This window comes from Ipomoea triloba, chromosome 15 (assembly GCF_003576645.1).
Source record: "Ipomoea triloba cultivar NCNSP0323 chromosome 15, ASM357664v1".
Classification (NCBI taxonomy): domain Eukaryota; kingdom Viridiplantae; phylum Streptophyta; class Magnoliopsida; order Solanales; family Convolvulaceae; genus Ipomoea; species Ipomoea triloba.
Genome location: NC_044930.1, coordinates 15,772,791 through 15,788,428, shown reverse-complemented (window position 1 = coordinate 15,788,428; position 15,638 = coordinate 15,772,791).

Below are 15,638 nucleotides of genomic sequence, written 5' to 3'. Positions count from 1 at the left end.
GGAATGGATTTTCCTTTGAAATTCCTTGTCCATGAAGTAATCTCAGGGGTATGACACATTGCTGTCTGGTGTAACATTAACTAGCTAAGGTTACATCGAGTAGTTACGTTCCTCTGGTCAAAACGACATTAAATCCATGTAAATGCATGTTTGGAGAAGAATCCATGTATATAATATATTGTACGTGTGACTATCATTAGCACACATGCTATGCTATTGCCGTCTGAGATCAACTAGTACTGGCCTGGTATTGTATATGAAGTGTGTTTTCATCGTCTGCCATGAAGGCATCTATGAATGATACTCCCACAGTATCAGCTTATATATCTGGCTCAATTAATAATGAGGTTTAATTAAAATTATTTACAATCCAATTTGTCATGTTAATTTTAGTATTAGTATATAAATTTATATATTTAGAAACTATATTAAATGTATTATTATTAAATACAAAGAAAATTTAATTTCAAAATACGTAAGAAAGAAATAGTTTGTTTAGTACTACAGTACTATTTCTTACAATTAGTATATGTTCAAATATACTTTCTCAACCTAATGAAGTACAAATACCACCTTCACGAAGGCTCGAATCCATGACCTCCATTTTATGAGAGTCACTTCGTGCCACTAGATCATAAGATCATTGACAAAAAAAAAAAAAAAAATAGTTTAGTTGACCACTAAATACTAAACATAAGTACAGATAAAATAAAACAGAAATATTGATTTTGTTATAGTCTTGTATTTGTGTTTTGCTGAGTGAATTAACACAACACAACTATCTCATTGTTTCAACCATGTCACAAATGAGTGTTGTTGTTGGGAAATGTTAGGGTTAAATGTTGTTGTGCAGTGATAATTAAGTAACTTTATGCATCCTCTAAACCTTTATCAAAACACACTTTAACTATGACTAGTATAACAGAAATGATATATGAATTTTTTTTATCCATCTATATGTCGTTGACTATGCACACAAGGGATCCATCTCCACACTTTAGAGTAGCTCGGAGAGATAAAACTCGAGTTGCCCAATCAAGTAGCCTCTCACCCTACCACTGAAATTGCGACTTTAGGTCAGATGGTCTACCACTTGAGTTATTTAGCCCCGTGGGACAATTTTATTATATTTTCGAAATGTGATTGATATGATCAAAATATTTCTTTCATTTTTATTACAAATTTTTTAGAAATACAGTCATGGGAGCTGTGTAGAATACATTTAAAAATATCACTTTGGATTTCCAAATGAGAAGTATGTCCATGTTTTGCATATTATTTGAAACGGTAGTTGAAAACTAAAAATTAGTTGACAGTTAAAAAGATTTTTAAAAAAATTCGAATTGAAGAATGTTAAATTAGGTGATTGAAGGTAGAACTTAGAAGTACTAATAAAATTAGGTAATGAGATAATATATGTAAAAAGATACATAAGTTTAAAGATTCATGTGTATATATATATATATATATATATATATATATATAGGGAAGGGTAGGTTAAGGTGGGGTATAGCTTTTCGTGCGGTAAAATTAAAATGGCGCACCTTAAGTACACAAACCACGCACCATAAGCTAAGAATACAAATCACACAACTAAAGTTTTTAAATGGTGCACATTCAGTACACAAACTACGCACCTTAAGCACACAAACAAAGCACTTTAGGAACACAAACCATGCACCTAAAGTTTTAAAGAGAGAGAGAGAACCTTCAGAGTTGGTAGAAAGAAAATTTTAAAATCTTGGGGTTGGAGGTTGAATTTCAACTATTTATATTTGAGAAGGAAAAGTATATAAAAGTCTACATAAGTTCTAAAATTAAAAAATCCTTACAACTTCATAACTTTTTGAATACCACATGACTTTTAAAAACTCTTTAAAAATCTTAATCGAATACCGCATGACTTTTAAATACTCTCTAAATGTTTGAATTGAATACCTCCAAACTTTTAAAGTTTATAAAAGTCTTTCAAATTCTATGAAAGTCATGATTGAATACACCCCTCTAATATTTTTAGTCACTATATACGCACACATACAAAGAAATTGAATCATATAAAAATAGTTTCTCTGTTAAATAAACGATAATATAGTCAATATAGGGATATACCTTGCCGCTCGTCCATCACGAAAAGCAAACAAAAAAATCTAGATTTAGAAAGAAAAAAATGGCAATGAATTTTTATAAATAAGTAAACTTTTAATAAACAAATTAAATTATGTTTATTTATCCAGAATGGTGCGTGTTTAGACTTTTTTTCAGGAGTATTACACAAAAGTTATGAAAATTTTTACTGAAATAATGTGTATTTAGATTTTGCATATTAATCAAAAATAATAGGGTAAAAAATCATCTGTATTTATTTTTTAAAAAAATGCCTTTTATTTATTTTTTTTAGAGTTAATTCCATTTTTGCCATACATTTATAGGTAACAGTCCACTTTTAGTCATTTTTTATCAAAACATCCATTTTTTTCCTAGTATTATTGTGGCATAACCATTTTTTGCCCTCCATCAACAAAATCGTTGAAATGCCATTAAATACAAGGATATTTTGATCTCTTTAATATAAAGTGCGTTGACCTGTTATATTTTTTTTAATGTTTTTTTGAAAAAATTCATAATTGAAGACCGAAATGCCCTTGTATTTAACGACATTTAAACTGTTTTGTTCATAGAGCACCAAAAATGATCATGCCACAATAACACTAGGACCAAAGAATGATGTTTTGAAAAAAATGGACTAAAAGTGGATTGTCGCCTATAAATCTATGACAAAAAATGAGAGTAACTCTTTTTTAATCTAGGGAAAATGGCACTTTTTCTCCCTATATTATGTGCTTATAGCACTTTTCCCCCCTGTATTATTAAAGTGGCAGTTTTTCCTCCTGAAATGTTAAATTGACATTGTTACCCTTAAAAATAATTATTTCATTTATTTTTCTTCTCCAACAAATTATTACTTATAGGTATGGATGATCACGATTCTATTCGAACCTAACCAAACACTGTAGCAATCATACCGAAATAGTATGGACGGTTCTGATTACGATTCATAACCAAAAAAATAAAATTAAATAATTGTTGAACCGTGAACCGGAACTTAACCACAGTCATATATAGTAAAAATAATCAAACACTTATTTTGATAAATCAGTACGGTTCGGTTCCAATTTCGATTTTGAACCTCTAATCAAAACTTATTTATTTATTTATTTATTTATATAATTTTATTTCTAATTTAAAAATAGTCTAAATTAAACAATTATTTTATTTTATTTTTCGGTTCTGAATTGTAACGGTAACCGTCTATACTATTTAAGTTCAATTGCTACCGTGTTCGATTAGGTTCGTATCGAACTGTGATCTTCCATACATATTAGTAATAATTGGTTGGAGAATAAAAATAAATGATATGGAACACAGGGGGGGAAAAGTGCTGCACATAATTAGGGGGGGGGGGGGGGAATGTCATTTTCCCTTTAATCTATTTATGTGTATTTCGGCCAAAATAATGTAGGTTTTCTTCAAAATGAAGTAAAAAAATTTGCATATTCATAAAAATGTCACAGCGTCTTTCATTTAAATTTCTGTGTATTTTAATAAGCTTTTTTCAAAACGATTTTTTTCCTCAAAATGATGTAATGAAAGTTCTACAAGTTTAGAAAAATGCCACTGCATTTTTCATAAAAGTATAAATCACATCTATCCACTATTCTCATACGGTCTTCCCCACAATATATATATATTTTGTTGAGAACTAGTAACCTCGTGAGGATGTGCAAAGTAATCTCATTTGTCTATCTAAGATAATCATATCAATGATTGTAAATAAATAAAAAAAAAATATGGTGGTGTTTATGTAATTACGACGATACATTTGAAAAAGATTGCTACTGCATTCGTGAATAACTAACAGTGCATTCAAAAACCCTTATATAATAGTGCACTATGCATTTTTTTTTCCTTATTTTTTCTTAATTTCTAGCCTTTGATAATCCTATATGTATGGATGAGATTAGTTTGCACATTCTTACTAGACTACTAGTTTTCATAGGTAAAGAAATTAAAAATTGAAAGAATATACTCTTTTACGTAAACAAGATAAGGATAAAGATTATAGTTTTAATGCGATGAGGGTAAAAGATGTCATTTTCTTATAATAGAGGGTAAAGAAGTAAAAACATAAAAAATTACAAAAATTAAAATAATCTGAATCATTCATTTGATCAAATAATTTGACGGACATTTTTTAATTCTCATTTTATATACACTGTAGTTTTATTTCAACACAACTACGGTTTCTCTTATGATACACTGCAGTTTCATTTCAATCAACTACAATATCATTTCGATACAACTACAGTTTAATTGAACAATATACACTCAAATATGTGAAACTGTCATTCAGTTTCATTTTATATATACTGCAGTTTTCTTTCAACACAACTACAGTTTCATTTGATAATATAAAAATAAATGTGAGACAATATCATTTGAGATGAACTGTAATTTCATTTTTACAGAGCTCCGTTAATATGTGACGACAACCGTTTCTTTACTTATAGAAACGTTGCCCTTTTTGGACAGTCAATAACGCTTTGTGGAACATGGTCCCGATATAACAACTGCAAGAAGACACGGGAATGAAAAGTGGGCCGAAGTGCAATAAACATTGGCTAACCAAATCGACCAAAACCACCGCTTGATTTTAATTAGGTTGTCGCGGGGATTCGTTCGTACCATTTCTTCATTTATTTCGCCAAATGAAATATTAATATGGGAGTCAACATTTTGACTGTCTGACTGAGGTGGGACCCTCATTTGACTGTCAGAAACATACTTCTTAAAGTGAGGGATGAATGATCAGAGGTGTATGTAGTACAATCATATCGCTGCAGACCATTCATATATCACCTATACTTGCCTGGCTCCACTTCATTCTACCTGCTCCACCTTTGTTTTGTCCCTTCATTACTATCTTCCCCACCACCATTTATCATCCTAATTCTTACCATCCATTCCTTCTAAATCCAATAAGATAGGTCTTCTCACCCCAATAATGTATCTACTTAGATAATTCTTGGAGTTGTTTATTAAAGTGGAAAATTGAAAGATTTTTTGAAAAAATAGAAAATTAGAGAAGTAGAAAAATGAAAATTGAAAAATTTGTTTACTAAATTTACTCCTCTAAATTCTTATTTCATCTACATTCTCCATTTTTTTAATTTTTTTTTTTTTTGGTGGGGGGAGGGACTCGGGTCCCTGAGAAAATAAAAATTAACGCCTTCTGCTCGATGCTGCTCCCTGTGCATCACGGGTCAATAGATCCTTAATGCCGTCAGGGGATGGTAAAGCAAAGTATTGCCCCAGGCCGATGTCTGTCCGAAATTAGCAAGGAAGTCGCCATACTGATTCCCTCCCCGGAAAAATTCTCCATTTTTTTTAATGATTTTGGAGAAATCACAAACAAACTTCTCCAAATGGAGGAATGAAAAAACATGCATGAATAGTACAGTGTTCCACCTTGAGGTTGAAGGATTGAATTTTGCGCATAGCACCCCTAAGCCATTTTTGCGCGTGAATCAAATTATTGTATGAGTTCTGGTATACTAAGGTAAGGAGGAGGTTGAATGAAAGTCAATCCTAGCTCTTGCAGCTACGTACTATTCCGGCTTAGCGTCCTTTTAAATATATCCTTCTTTATTTTTGGAAGTTTAATTATCAAAATACGTATATTCAAAACTTCTAAAATGTTTTAATTTTGGCAAAAACTTGTGTGAGACCGTCTCACCATGAGACGGGTCGGGTCGGGTCGAGTCAATATGCAAATGAAACACTTATATGAACAAATATCATACTTATATGCTCAAATGTAATACTAATTAGGAATAAAATTTTTGTTACTTATAAGAGTAAATGTAATACTTTTAAGGAAAAATACAATACTTTTACATTTCGATTTAAAAGTATTACATTTTTCCTCAAAAGTATTATATTTGCCCTTATAAGTAAGGATCACTTGTCAACATTACTTATTATGAAAAATGTATTACTTTTTCTCTTATAAGTAACAAAAATTGTATTCTTGATTAGTGTTATATTTGAGCACATAAGTATGACATTTGCACATATAAGTATGACATTTGCATGATGTTTTGACCCGACCCGACTCACAAATAAGGATCCGTGAGACGGTCTCACACAAGTGTGACCCTTTAATTTTTTGGGGTTCAGTTCTCAAATATTTCAAATCAATATACAAGAAATTAAATTATAACTGAACTCTAACTGTGCTCTGTAAATAAAAACTAATGCATATATATAAAAAATACTCAAAATTAGAATTACTTTATACATATATACCAAGAAGGCACGTGCATGCATGGTACATAAATCCGACATAGAAACTGGTATATATATGCATCACATCACCTGCAAGGGTAATCCTTACTTTACCCCCCCCCCCCCCCCCCCCCCCCCCCCCCCCNTCCCGGCCTCCCCTTCCCAAAATAAAAAAAAAAAAATTGAAACCAAATTTATTAGAGATTGGGTGGTCATTGGTCAATATGGAGGCTGGAGCAGATAATAAATTATATTATGTGATGTATCTTCTTGTTCATGCGGCATGGCATTCATCACATATGACCAGATTTAAGTAAGGATGCTTTAAGAATTTGTTTCCTTTCCCTTTAGGTTCAACCTCAAAATAAAGTAATGGACGATAATACAAATTATTAGTTTATCAATTTAGAGTAAGTTTAAGAAATACAATTAGGGGTGTTATCGAAGAGAGCTTTCGACAAACTATTCGTGTTCGTGTTCGTTTATTAATATAAACAAACATTAACAAACAAAATTTAGAGCTCGATTAATAAACGAACATAGTCTGAATAGTGGTAAACTCGTTTGCAGGGCCGGATTTTGGGCTGTGCAAGCAGCCCAACAGCACAGGGCCTCAAATTTTAGAGGGCCCAATATTTAATTTTTACCTATGCTAGCTAGTTAAAAATTTAAAAAAAATAATAATAAGTTTACAATTAATTTTAAAAGACTCTAATGGAGGAATGGTAGAAAGACATGTTTATAGTTTTTTATATTTGAGGTCAGGAGTTCGAATCTTGCCCTTTGCACATATTTTTCCTTTTTAAAAGGGCCCCATTTATTTACAAGAACAGGGCCACCAAAATCTAAAAACCGGCCCTGCTCGTTTGCTAAGAGGTCGTGAACAAGCTCGTTTGTGTTCATTTAATGTTCAGGAAAAAACTCGGTTAGTGCTCGTTTAGTAATGTTCGCGAACATGTTCGCAAACGTGTGTGTGTGTGTGTGTATATATATATATATATATATATATATATATATATATATATATATATATATATATATATATATATTGCTCAAAACGATGTCGTTTTGAGTGAAATAACACATTTAAAAAAAATAAAACAAAAAGGAAAATAATAGTTAATCGGCCTACCAGGCGGCCTAGTCGATGGCTACTAAGCGGTGCCTAGGCGGCCCAGTAGGTCGCATAGCCGACCGGCCACCTACACCACTAATTATGGTAATACGTTAGGCAGTCGACCGGTGTCTAGTGACGATTAATCGATGCCTAGGCACAAATTTTACAACACTGATTAAAAATATATCCCACAATTTACTCTTCCAATAGAACCTTGAGACAAAGGGGGTGTTTAGTTATTGGCCGATTAACCAAATCTTAGCAAATTTGACCTAGTTTGGCCGTTTGACCCACCAATAAGCTATTTTGACGAACTTCTACTATACATATTCCCAAATTCTACTCCCTTACTTATACTCCCTGAAGTGTCAAACAAAAATTGGTTATTTTCATCATGTGACCCACAGAAAAGTGTCTACATCAAAAGCATGTGAGAGGGACTACAAATTGGGAGTATAAAGTGGAGTACACAAGTATTTTTCATTTTGAAGTGCTTGGTAAATGGGTGATTGGCCTTGGCTGATTGGGCCAATAAGCCAAAAATTGAGAAGCTAATGGATGTAGCGTTTTTTATCAGCTAGTTGGAATCAATTGGTATATTGACTATTTATCCTTTGGAATCAATGGGATATGGGTGGTGGGTTTGTCATTTAATAATAATAATAATAATAATAATAATAATAATAATAACAACAACAATAACAATAACAATAACAATAATAATAATAATTTTAATGTCAAAGACCTTGTGGTCTAGTGGCACCCGGTGTCCTGTTTAACAACACTCTCACATGGATGATGGGAGTGGATTCGAGCCTTAGTAGAGACAACTGTTGACTCTTTGTGCTTAGTAGCTATGAACAAATTACATTGTAACAGAGTCAGTAGTACTCAAAAAAATAATAATAATAATTTTAATAGTAAATCATTAAAATTGAAAATAATTAATAAAAATTGTTTGAGAATATAATTTAATAAGAGTTAAATAAACAAAAATAAGTAACTTATGCCCTTAAAAGTATAGATGACACCCAAATTTTGTAATTATTTATTAATAAGAGTTTATCATCATTGTTATATTTAAAGGTATTTTGAGGACTACTGACTCTGATATTTAAAGATTAAAATAACACAATACACACATAATCTTAAATGTCATTTTACATTTAATCAGCTACTAGTAAATAATTAATTATCAAACAATTTTTTTTATAACAAGCTAATACAATCTGCTAATCAAATCAGTAAACGCAATCAACCATCAATTATTAGCTAAATCAATTAGCTATCAACCGTTTACCAAACACCCCAAAATATGTGGGTGGGAACTTTTGTCCAGGTAAATCTGTAATTCTATAGTGGCCGGATATGACAAATGACACAAGTGTAAAAATTGCAAGAAAATTTGGGAAGATACAGAGTGGCAGTATACACAACAGTGACACTAAATGGGGTAGGCTGGCAGGCAAGTATCTCGTGATTCCTTTAACTTCCTGAGCTAGAAATTGACAACTTCTAAATGCCCCCATTTGGGTTTAGTTTTCAACGACGTTTGTCACTTTCTATCTCGTACTGTACATAAGCTGATGATTGATGCCAGTTGATGAGTGGACTCTTCTCTTTCTACTCAAACTTCACTCGCTTTTCTAATTACCTACCCAAATCAGCTCTAACAGCTCATTTCTATCTGTTGTGAAATTTGATCGAGTCAATCTTGAATGTGATATGTCATTTGCTCTAACCTCATTACACGTAACTATCGTAAATAGTTAAAATTTCAAACTTTAACAATATTAAAGTTTGACCCTGTCTGCCAAAGACCTTGTGGTCTAGTGGCATTTGGTGTCCCAGTTAACACTCCCACATGAATGATGAGAGTGGGTTCGAGCTTCGGTGGAGTCAATTGTTGATTCTATGAATAGATACTATGTTGTAACGGAGTCAATAGTACTCAAGAAAAAAAAACAATATTAAATTGTCTTTTATATTAAATCACAACTGTTGACTCTATGAACAGATACTACGTTGTAACGGAGTCAGTAGTACTCAAGAAAAAAAAACAATATTAAATTGTCTTTTATATTAAATCACAATGAACACTTTCGCTAAAGACATTATGATTGAACAACATAATTATGATTCTCTCAAATGAGTCAGTAGTACTCAAGAAAAAAAAAACAATATTAAATTGTCTTTTATATTAAATCACAATGAACACTTTCGCTAAACACATTATGATTGAACAACATAATTATGATTCTCTCAAATGGGATGTCCTAAGTTTAAATCTTAATTGTGGCATGAAAAAATACTAGAGTTAAAGTAAAGTCAAATTATTTAGATAGGAGAAAGTTCGGCTAGTTTAGGTGGTTTTAAAAGAAAAGACAAAACTAAGCAAATGTTTTGTACAATAAGTCAATCTAAGAATATTTTACTTAACAATTTAGGATACTCAGCTGATAAATGGAGACAAGATCGGATTATTTCTTCATCTAACATTAATGGAAAAAGTTACAAAATGACTTTTTATTTAACTAATCAAAGTCATGTATTCCTAATTTTATGGTTGTGCAATATCAAATTATCAATCTTATGAATCTAGATAAAAATTTAATTACCAAATTAACCATTGTTGCCTTATATATAAGTTTAGATTTTCTTTTTTCGAGTGAAATTTTATAATCAAATGAGAGAATGTGGACAAGAATCCAACTCATAACTATCTCAGTACAAAAATTATGTTCTACCCATTCGATCATCTTTTTTAGAAACATGTAATTTAAATAACAAGTAAAACAATTCAATTTTTATGGAAATATATTACATTAATTAATTTGTTTAATTTGTGACAAATATATTAATTTGTGTTAGAAAAAAGTATGTCATATTAACTTATTTTGACATTTTTTCATATAAACATTAATATTTAATTAGTTACCTTTGTTAAAAAAAAATTTTTTTTGAAAGGAAGTTACCTTTGTTAAAAATAATTATAAGGAGTAAGTTACGTTGTTCATTTGTTTGTATTGTGAAACCATTGGAAGAAAAACTATAGACATTGCTTAAAAAAGTACAATAATAGACGGCATTATATTACTTCTTTGGTGCATCAAATGACAAGAGATTAAATATTGAGTTTTATTCTCAGCATTTGGGGTTTGAAGTTGAATTTTTATACTATGGATCAGGATTCATATTGCATTGTGAACTCTGTTACAATAATTTGGTACCTTCAGTTAACACATTATGCACCTACCTTTAACTGTTTCTGTACATGTAAACAAATAACTTGATAATTGCTGACACATAATATGATAACTATATGTACAAAAACTATCAACTGTAAGTACAAAATGCGATAACTACAAATACAAAATCTGATGATTATATCTGAATCAGAGTCCACATAAATGATGGGAGTGGGTTCGAGCCTCAGTGGAGTCAACTGTTGACTCTTTGTGCTTCAGTAGGTTGAGAAAGTAGCCATGAACAGATCGCAAATTATATGGTGGACCATGGTCCACAATGCATTGTGGACCATGATCATGGCTGATACTGTAGTTGTATTGAAAAGATACTGCAGTTGTGTTGAAAGGAAACTGCAGTTGCGTGAAACAGAGGACATTCATCCGTTCAACACAACTGAATTTGATGAACATATTTTTACACTTTAATTTAAGTATTTTTTTAAAGTATATTTATATTTATTAATTTTTATTTTACTTTATTTTAATATTTTTAGGATTCTAGAGTTAATTAGTTAGAATAAATATTTTATAATAATTATTGGGCATTAGTAAGGTTTAAGATGCTAGTTTTAATTATTGGCCCAAAATAAGAGTTATATTTTAATTAGTGTGGATTAATAAGCCCATAACATCATAGCCCATTTATTTATTTGTTTAATAAAGTTAGCCCACAATATATAATAACCTAAATAACTAAAAGAAAAAGAATGAATTCAAATATTTTGGATTTGTAATTCTTTTCTGCGCAGCAGCTTAACATACGTACGAACCGGCGACGAAACTTGGAGGATACTTCGTCAAAACAGCAGCAAAGATTTCGACGGTTAAAGCTTGGAGGATTTCGTTGGCCAACAAGAGAAACTGATGGCAAGGATTATTTTCACCATTTGGGTCTAATTTTGAGAGGTTCAAATTAATTTTCAAATTAATTATTTTCCTCAATTTAAGAGTTTTTTTGTTGGGATTAGAAGTGTATAAATAGCAGTGAGTTCTTGTTGTTGAGGAATCAGACTAGCTGTGCATAATTTGATAGTTTCTCCAGTTTACAAGTTTTTATTTTTCTGTTAAAATTTTCTGGTTCATGGCCCTGCGAGGCTAATTCTCTAAACTTGGTCAAAAGATTACATGAACCCTGGATCATTCTGTACTGTGAGATTGAATTTGTTCTTAATGTTGAATTCATATACATTTGAGTAATTGATAGTCTCCTGTGCTTTCATTTGTTTTATTTTATATGACTGTTCCAGTTAATTGCTAGGAGGCCTACTAGTTTAATTACTTGAACAGTTTATTGCTAGATTAGTTAACGATTTGTTCAATTGGTTTTCTAATCTGTGTAGCAACTGGGATTTATTAATATGGCGTTAGTATTAATCTAGTCCTAGGAGGAATATTAATATGAATTAAACATAACCGCATGTGTTTATGTTATTCAGTTTCGTTGATCTTTTTATTTTAATGCTGCTATCAAATTAAATATAAGTGCTTGTCTTGTGTTATTTGATAGTTAGGGGTAGTTGATACTGTTAGGAACATATTGTAATAGGTTTTGATGATACCAAATGTAATCTATAATCCCCTAAGTCTCGAAAGATAGAAATTATATGTAAGTTCGACAAGTAAACTAAGAGCAAAAATACAACCGGGTAACTTGAGCTCAACTCGGAAAATATTTAAGCTTAAGGTAAACTTGTGTGAACATCTTAGAAAGTCTCGTGTTGTAATCTTATAGATAGATAAGAAGAAGGCATGGGACAACACTGGAGGAATAAGGGTCTACATCTAGAAGGTTAAACTGCTATACATCTAGAAGGTGACCGAAGCTGCTCTACATCGAAGTTGATACAACGATAGCTTCTGGTCAGATTGGAGCTTGTTACATTCAACTGTGACAACCAAAGGTCCTTGCTTTGGATTAAGCAAGAAGAGGCGGAGTAACCTGGCAGCTGTCTAGTGAAGATCCTGAGGCTTGAGGCGGGCTTGGTGATCAAAGCTCAAGTGCTCGAGAGGTGGAGTAACTGGAAGCGGGGAGAAAAACCTGAGGAGAGGCGGAGTAACCTGGGAGCTGTCTTGTGAAGATCCTGAGGCTTGAGGCGGGCTTGGTGATCAAAGCTCAAGCGCTCGATAGGTGGAGTAACAAGAAGCGGGGCGAAAAACCTGAGGCTTGAGGCGGGCTTCGTGATCAAAGCTCAAGCGCTCGATATTGTACTAAAAAGGGAAGTTTTAGTGCAATCCTTCCAGGGAGTTTTTGGAAGAAGAGTGGACGTAGGCGGGTTGGCCGAACCACTTAAAAATCTCTCTCGCATTTACTTTCTGTCNCTATCAGCCCTCCATGATGAGATGGCCGAGGTTATAACTTCTGGACCAGTCAAAATCTTAATGGTCAATACTGCTGCAGCTCAAACCCAAGACACACAAAAGTACATCCCAAAACCTAGGGAAGAATGGACAAGTGATGATAGGAAGAGAAACAACCTGGACAATATTGCCAAGGACATTCTCTTCAGAGCTATAGATGAAACCATCTTTCCAAAAGTGAGAAAGTGCAAAACGGCAAAAGAGGTATGGGATACTTTGATGTTAATTGGTGAAGGTGATGAACAAGAAAAGGAGAACAAGCTCACCGTGGCTATGAAGAAGTTCGAGGACTTCAAGATGAAGCCAGGGGAGAGCATCGACAGCATGGAATCTCGGCTCATGAAGCTATCAATTGAGATCAGTGATCTCGAGAAGGAGATTCGACAAAAGGAGCTAAACCTGAAGATCTTACGAGGTCTTACCAAGGAGTGGGAAATGATGGTGATCACAATGCGTGATCACAGGGATTTAAAGAACACCACAACCGACCAACTGTTCAGAGATCTCAAAGCCTTCGAATTTGAGATGCTTCCGAGAGATGAGGACGTGGTGGACAGACGGAATGTGGCACTGGTTGCTGATCAACCATCCACCTCTTCAAGGTCAGATCCTAATCCCACTAATATGTTATCTGACGAACAGTTTGCTCTCTTCATGAGGAAATTCAGGAAATTCATGAGGAAGTCAACCGAGAGCAACACAAGTTCACCTTCCTCCTCAAGAAGGAACAATGAGAAACATTCATCCAGAAGGATAGAGGAGGAAAATCAGGGTCTCTGCTACAACTGCAGGAGACCAGGACACTTCAAAGCCGAGTGCCCTTACCCTATCCAAAGAAAAGCCAGCACAAAGTGGCTTCAAGGGAGATTCAAGGAAACATCTACGCAGAAAGGCGCTTGTTGCTGAGGAACTCGAGAGAGCAATCGAGGAGTCCGAGACATCGAGCTCCAGTGAAGGCAGCAGCAGCTCAGAAGATGAGAGGGAACTCATCTGCTTATACACCGAGGAAGAAGAGGATCAATGTCTAATGGCCATTGACAATGAGGTAACCTCTACTTCCACATCTCGCTGCTCTACCTCTACCTCTCGTTGTTCTTCGTTCGGAAGCGATGAAGATCCCTTTGAGATGCTTGAAACACTCAAAAGGGATCTCGGTATCGCTAACAGCACTCATGCCAAAATCCGGGAAGAAAATAGCAAGCTAACTACTGAAAGAGATATGCTTAAGAATGTCTCGAAAGAGAATTCTGAGCTAACTCTCAAAGTAAGTGAGTTAGAAGCCAAAGTAATCCTACTGGCTGAAGAGTGCAAAGCTCGAGAGACCAGAGAGCTTAATCTTAGAAAGGTCATAGCATCATACACGAATTCCTCCAAAGCTATGGAGAAAATGGTAAATGATCACAGACCTACTAGTGATAGAACCGGTCTAGGGTTCCGTCAAGACTGTCTCTCGAGAGATAAACAGACCAATGGTTTGGGAACTTCAAATAATGGAGGATCTCAACCCAAACCAAACAAAGGTCATAAAAGACCAACAGAAAAGACCAGAGTAGCTATTCATAAACCATCCCTATACACCAGCAATGGAAAGTATAGGAAAGCTACGAAGAATGGCCGGGTAAACAATATCGAGAGATCACCTTGCTATCTCTCGCAAGGCCATTCCAAGTACAAAAAGAGCTACATTCCATATAATGCGCCTCAAGGCAAATATGGAAGGTCTGAGCTCCACAGAGTTAGGAACTCACGGATGGAGAAAGGCAGACTCTATCCATCTAGTGAGAATTGGTCATCGAATCATGATTTCTGGAAGAAACCTCACTTCCAGCAATTTCACATGACCAAACAGCGTATGAAAGGCATGGTGCGTAAGCCGATCGAAAAGTCAATACCTAAGTTGATTTATGCACCAAAGAGGCCCAAAACTTTTGCTAGCATTCCTTATGATTATCAAACGTATAATGGTTACATTGCACCTAGGCCTGGAGTAATGGGTCCAAGGTATAAATGGATGCCTAAACTTACTAACCAACCAGGACCCAAAGTTTGGGTACCTAAATCTGCTTGATCCGATTGCAGGACACCAGGGACATATGGTTCATTGACAGTGGATGTTCGAGACATATGACGGGAAACTTAACACTGCTAGAGAACATCCATCCTATCGAAGGTCCCTCGGTGACATTTGGAGACAACGAGAAGAAAGGACGCACAAAGGCTGTTGGTGAAATTCATAAGAATGAATTGGTGATCAAGGGGGTATCCTACGTTGAGGGACTCAAATTCAACCTCCTTAGCACAAGCCAGTTCTGTGACAAGGGCTACAGAGTGATCTTCACCAAAAGCAAGTGCCAAATCATACAAGAGGAATCTCTCGAAGTCGTCCTGGAAGCAGCAAGGAAAGGAAACATGTACATAGTGGATTGGAGATCTGCCAAACCATCCCTATGTATGCTGGCAAGGGGCAAGGAAGACTTATGCTGGAATTGGCACAGTAAGCTTAGCCATCTGAACTTCAAAACTATCAACAAGCTTACTAAGAGGAACCTTGTGGAAGGACTGCCCAAAGT